This window comes from Enhydra lutris, unplaced genomic scaffold (assembly GCF_002288905.1).
Source record: "Enhydra lutris kenyoni isolate GAN:26980312 unplaced genomic scaffold, ASM228890v2 scaffoldscaffold11, whole genome shotgun sequence".
In the NCBI taxonomy this organism is placed as follows: Eukaryota; Metazoa; Chordata; class Mammalia; order Carnivora; family Mustelidae; genus Enhydra; species Enhydra lutris.
The window spans coordinates 9,402,032-9,409,060 of record NW_019154095.1 but is presented as its reverse complement, the minus strand read 5'-3'; the positions used below and the strand labels follow the sequence as shown (position 1 = coordinate 9,409,060).

At 34.7% G+C, this 7,029-nt stretch overlaps 1 pseudogene; it reads right to left on the bottom strand.

Moving 5' to 3' along the window:
- Positions 1-2,176: 2,176 nt before the first annotated feature.
- On the bottom strand, positions 2,177-2,410 carry LOC111144631 (annotated as a pseudogene).
- Positions 2,411-7,029: the final 4,619 nt, after the last annotated feature.

The following is a 7,029-nucleotide window of genomic DNA, read 5'->3' as shown; positions in this document are numbered from 1 at the left end:
CTTTCTGTATTTTCCAGAGTGTATTTAGCTGTGGTCTCTAGTTGTCTCGCTTACTTGCTTTGTGACCCTAGAAAATTAACTGACCCTATCTGAGCCTTGATTTCTCAGCTCCAAAATAATGGACTTTAACTAAGGCATAAGTCCTAGTGCTACTGGCCGCAGTTCAGTGTTAATAAATGAATACTGTAATACATCCAGGGAAAGGAAGAGGAAATTTGCTGACCTGTACACAAGGCCTCTCTCGAAATTGCTGAAATAACACCTATAGTGTGTAATGAAACTATGGAAAAAGACTAAAGTTGTGGATTCATGAGATAACTGATAATGTATAGTGGACAGCATTGTTGTGAGGCTGAAAACAAAACAATTTATGGTCACATTAGCCACGGTCAGGAATACGTTAAACACTTCCCTGCTGATGTTGGCTGGTTTGCATATTTCAAAAAGTAATATGGCCGAACAGCCTTAGCAGGTGAGGTCAGTTCTGCAGGTCAGGAGTTCTGCTGGAGGTTGGGGGGATGACCTGATGAGTACTACACAGAAACAGGAATATGTGCAAGAGCAGATTTTCCATGCTGAGAGTTGCTCATCTCACAAAGACATTGACAAAACAACTGTACAGTGAAAATGACCTCCCAAATCTCTGGCTTCATCACTCAAAGAGAATGCAATTAATTAATTAATTTTAAGAAATGTTAAATAAGGTATCTTAAACAGACACACATAAAATAAGGTTTTATGTGGATAAGTTGATGAAAATGTTGTTGCCAGAGGTTTGCAGGAAACTGACCTTGTATTCACCCTAGAAGCAGTGGTTCTGTAATTGCTAATTCAGTGTTCACAGCAACTTTATAGAACATAAGTACTGTGGAAAATGAGAATCTGTCATGTGTCCAGTCATAAATACATAGTCACATATATATATGTATATATATTTTTTAAAAGAAAAAGAAACATAAACAACCCGAACTTAATCATTGTCAGAGAAATTGCCAAAGTGAATGACTTTTATGATTAACTTTTAAGTCACTTGTATGTGAAATGGTTTCCAGTTATTTGCTTTCGCAGAAGTTGAAAGGATCAAATCAAGTTGGTAGCTTGATACATCATTAAAAACACTTTGGATTACTGTTTGCCTTTTATCACGTGGCTTGCAAATTGTTCAAATAATTGCCGACGATTCTCCAAAGGTATTATTAAATGTTTTGTGTTTTTTTTCTAACTGTGTAAAAGTGCATATTAAATAAATAATATTTATGTTAATGATACATTTAGAAAAAGTGACAAATCAATGTCAGTTTAAAGTGAAATATTTATAAAAAAAATTTCTGAGATATAAACATGTTATTTTTAAATATTTAAACTTAGTGTAAAAACATTTAATACAAACAAAATGCGTAGTGAGATATGTATTTTTTTAAACTTATTTAAAGGGCACCTGGGTGGCTCAGTGGGTTAAGCCTCTGCCTTTGGCTCAGGTCATGATCTCAGGGTCCTGGGATCGAGCCCCACATTGGGCTCTCTGCTCAGCAGGGATCCTGCTTCCCCTTCTCCCTCTGCCTGCTTCTCTGCCTACTTGTGATCTCTCTGTCAAATAAATAAATAAAAATTTTTAAAAAAAATAAAACTTAAGTAGGCACAGGAGAAAAACAAAACAATTTGAAGTGATAAAAGAAGTCTCACTTCATTTATCTCCACATAGTGATCCAATTCTCATAATTCCCTTATTTTTCTCCACTGATGATCTAACAACTTTTATATTTATAACATTTAAAGATTTATAAATGTAATCATAAAAAATATGACTTGTAAATGGACATAAAATAGTTATGTCCATTTCTGACCACTCTTATGGTTTGTTATCTTTTCTTGGCTTAATAGTATTTTAAAACCATTAAGGCTCTGTACAAAATATTTACATATGTTAGAGTGAATCTTCTCATTTTTGGCTTCTTTTATAAAGTTGACTTAGTTATTTGCAACTTTTGTCTATTAAAAAAAAAATCAGAACATTTTTCATGTCATTCAAAAAGCTTGGTGCTTAACTGGGATTTAAATGAATACCCCTAAACAGCAAAATTTATCCATTTATTTAAAACTTATTTCCTGTCTTTAATCCATTTTTTGAAAAAAATTGTCTAGAAATATACATATATATAAATCCCTGCAAAATATGTTAGTCTCTCATTTCCCCATCTTGTTCCTCTTCAATACCCCTGATATAAAGGACGTTAGTTATCACACCAGACTAAAACTTCACCCAGGTGTCCAGACAGTGCGCCCTCTGTGTGTGTGCACGTAGCCATCTGTCTATACCAGGTAGCCTATGTACTCCATTCTCCACTTTAGTGGCACCGTTACTTCCTGTTAAGCCATTGAGGAAAGGTTTGGGGTTCAAGGGCAAACTCATCTCAACTCCAAGCAAGTGCTGCAGGCCACTTACACCTCATGGTGTCATCCATCCTTCATGACTGGAGTCTTTAATTTTTTGAATTGTTTTCCATGTCAGACTTACACACGTTTTGTATAGGTGGCCCCTTGACCCTTTAGCATGGTTAATATTCATGTGAATGACTTAAATTTTTTCTAATATGTTTTCCAATGGATTGCTATAAAATAAGGGAATGATGTTGCTCAATCAGTCCATAATTCTACAGTCTTCCTTCAATGCCTGATCTGCTTGGCTAGAACCAGTGGTTTTGGCTTTAAACCAAATCAAATTTACAAGATACATTTGGCCAGCACCAAGTTAGCTCTGAAGGAGGGAATGAATCAGGCAACATAGCATGCATAGTGCAGTTCTGGATGGCTGATGTCGCCCAGACACATTCATCAGCATGCCTGCCCTGATGTAAGAAACGAGGCTCCATGGGTTCAGACAGTCTTAATTAAAGCAAGCCATCAGACCTGGGAAACCTTCAGCTGCATCTCATTAATTTCAGGTTACACATAAGTTAAGGATTGCTCCATAATGAATCTCAACCGTGAGTTACAGATGTTCAGTTTGTTAGAGTAAATTTAGCAGGTCTCATGTAAGTGGATCTAGCATAGATGCACTGAGTTAGTTTAACAAGGAATATTTGACAAGAGTCCAAATTTGCAGGCATCCTTAGGGCTAATACATACCACAGGTAATAATGCTTCCTTTCCAATTTCTGCCTCTATTTGGCCTATATTTAGTCCAATATGTTAGATCAAATCATTAAAATTCATGACATTCACTTGGTTATGGCATATTATCATCTTGATATATCACTGGATCTGATTTCCTTGTAGTTTATTAAGAATGTTGGGGACTATGTGCATGATGGATATTAATTTTACAGTTTTTTGGTAATTTTGTTTTTGATGTCAGGGTAAAACTGTCCTCGTAAAGTAAAAGGTACGTCCTCTTCTGTTTTGTTTAAAAAGTTATGAAAAATTGGGGCTGCTCTTCCCTAACTACTCAACTAATTTACCGATGAAATAAGTTGGATATATAGTTTTCTTTGAGGAAAGGTTTTGACTAATAATTCAATTCTTTTGGGGCACCTGGGTGGCTCAGTCAGTTAAGCACCTGACTTCAGCTCAGGTCAGGATCTCAGGATTCTGGGTTCGAGCCCCACATGGGGCTCCCTGCTCAGGGGGGAGCCTGTTTTTCCCTCTCCTTCTCGCTTTGCCTGCTTGTACTTTTTCTCTCTCTCTCTCTCTCTGTCAAATAAATGAATAAAAAAAACCCTTTAAATAAGTAATTTGTTTTATAGATATATGGTTTGCCACATATGATTCTTTACTAGTCTGCTTTGATTTTTTATGTTATTTATTTAGTTTAAATTGTCAAATTCATTAGCATAGTCACTCATGTACTTAATGTCTATAGGAGCTAGAGCTTTATGTAATATTTTTAAAATATTAACCTATTTTTATTTATCTAGTTAGTGTTTCCTATCAACATTCTTAACCTTTCAAAATATCAAATTTTGATTTATTCTATTTTGTCCATTTTTTAACCTGTTATTCTTATTCTCTTATTTCTATTTTTTTTAAATCTTTTTAGCTTTATTTTGTTCTTCCTCTCCTAGGTTCTCATAGAAAAATCTTTTTTTAGGATCTTATTTATTTATTAGAGAGTATGCATGAGTGGGTGGAGGGACAGAGGGGAAGGGAGAAGGAGAGAATCTCAAGCAGACTCCATCCTGAGCCCCAGACAGGGCTTGATCTCATGACCCTGAGATCATGACCTGAGCAGAAACCAAGAGTAACACACTCAACTATTTGAGCCACCCAGGAGCCCCATGGAAAAATCTTTGGTCATTGATTTTATAACTTTCTCTGCCTGTAGGCATTATAAATATGTCTATAAGCTATAGTTCAGTGGCATTGCCCAAGTTTGATAATTTATATTTTCCTTTTCATGTAATTCAATATATCTTGTAAGTTCAGTTATGTTTTCTTGTATGACCTGTGGATTATTTAGCAGAGTTTTATTAAATGTTCAAATATTGGGGTTTTTTTTCTGGATATTGAATTTATATTCATTTCTAACTTAACTGTTTTGATACTTTTTTGGTAAAACTTTGGATCTTGAAGTTTATTAGATTACATCTTTATAAATTTTAAATATGCAATGTAAGAGCTTGTATAGTATAAAAAATTTATAGCTAAAATAAAGTGTGGTGAGTGTTCAGTGTACACTTGAGAGAATATATCTTCTGTACATCTTAGTGTAATATTTGTAAACATCAATTAAGTCAGTTTTCATAGAATTGTTTATGTATTCTCTACTCTTAATTTTGTCTACTTCTATCATTTATGAAGGGAGAGGAGTTAAACACTCCACCTATAATTTTGGAGCTGTCAATTTCTGCCCCAGGAGCTATCTGGTTTTGATTCATGTATGTTGACATTCTCTTATTAGATGTATTAGATATATGCAAACATCAGGTTGTAATGTGTTCCTGGTGAACTAATTATTTTTCCATTATGAAAAATTCTGTTATGTCAGGTAATGCTTCCTGTCTTGAAGTATTTACCTCATCTGATATAGCCATATCAGCTTTCTCTACTTTTTGACTACTAGAAACATACCTGCTATGAGTTTTTGAGTACAAATGTTTATGTGGACATGTAATTTCATTTCTATTGGGTAGATAATTAGGACTGATAAGTTTTTTTTGTTTTTGTGTGTGTTTTGTTTTGATAAATTGCTTGACAATTTAACACTTAATTCCAGTGGATTGATAGGTTTTTATGGTATGCTTATCCTTTTTTTTTTTTTTTTTTAAGATTTTACTTATTTATTTGACAGAGAGACACAGCGGGAGAGGGAACACAAGCAGGGAGAGTGGGAGAGAGAGAAGGAGGCTTCCTGCCTAGCAGGGAGCCAGATGCCTGGCTGGATTCCAGGGCCCTGGAGCACGGGCCTGAGCTGAAGGCAGAGGCTTAAGGACTGAGCCACCCAGGTGCCCATAGGGTATGCTTATCTAGATGAGAAATGGTAGTACCACTTTGCACTTGCACCTGTATTTTCTGTGATTTCTGGTTGCTCTAGTCAGCAGATGATACATACACATATAAATCTTAGCATTAGGTATACTCATAGGTATGTCATGGCATCTTATTCTAATTATAATTTCCCCGATGCATTTCCCCGATGACTTTTTGTTGAGCATCTTTTCATGTGTTCTTTTCCCCTTACCTGTTTTTTGGTGGTGTATCTGTTAAAATTTTTCTACGTTTCTAGTAAGCTTTTCTCACTGAACTGTTAAACTTATTTATACATATTCTGAAGAAATTGTATCAGGTAATGGTTTTGCTAACATTTTCTACTGGTCTTTAGTTTTACTTTCTGTTTTGTTAGAAATGCTTTAAAATAGGGTGAAGTGATGAAATCCAATTTATCTATTTTTTCTTCTATAGTTTATGCTTTGTATATCTTCCGTATGAAATCTCTTACCTATCCCAATGCAAATAGGGATCTCTATTACATTTTCTCCTAGAATATTTTATAGATGAAATGGAAGAGCATAGTTTGGTTCATTTCAAGGTAATTTTTGTCATTTTTGCATATAGTGTGAAGTAAAGGTAAAATGTAAGGTTATCCACATGACTATGTTTTTCTTAATTCATTGAAATGTCTTAACACCACGGTTATAAAGTAATGAGCATACATAAGTAGGCCTCCTCTTAATGTCTGATTCTACTTTATTATTTTATGTTCTATTGGCTTTCAATTACATATATTTTATTTTAGTAGCTTCTTTAGAGTTCACATTATACATCTTCGAATTTTCAATATTTATTAAGAGTTAATATTTATTCTACCTTCCACTTAACTCTTTATTCCAAATTCCCACTTTCTGTCATTTCATGCCTGGCACTCTACATGCTCTGTGCTGTTTTCTTTGACTTGTTTTCCTATCAGTCCCTTCCACAAACTGTTGAAGTTCTACCTTCAGTGCTACTCTTTTCTCTTAAACAGACATTTGCCTTCAGGAAATCAACAGAAAAAATATTGTTATTTTTCTGATACGTTTGCCATTTCTTATGCTTTTCTGAGTTTCCAACTGGTGTCCTTCTTTTTCTGCCCAAAGAACATGATTTAGCATTTCTTCTAGTACAGGTCTATGGCCTGGATCTTGAACTTTTATTTAACTGTAAATTTTCCTCCTCATTATTTTTTTTCCTGGATTCTCTGTTGAAACCTCACTTTTGGCATTTGAGTGATAGTATTGCATTGCCTGTGGCTTTTGTGGTGTCTGTTGAGAAGTTAGCCGTCATTCATTTCAGTGCCGCTCTGTATGTGATAGTTCTTTTGTTCTCTGGCTGTTTTCAACTCCCTCCCCGCCCCCCTTATTTTTCAGTAATTTTACCATGATGTGATTTTCTTGGTATTTATCCTCGTTAGCATCTGCTTATATGTGTGGATCTTAAAACATAACTGAATGTTTTAAATTAAATTGTGTGTGAGGGGAAACAGTCATTTTATTCAAACATTTTTTTTCTTTTTTTGCTCTAATTTCAGTCCTCTCTTCCTGTGACTCCAGTTAT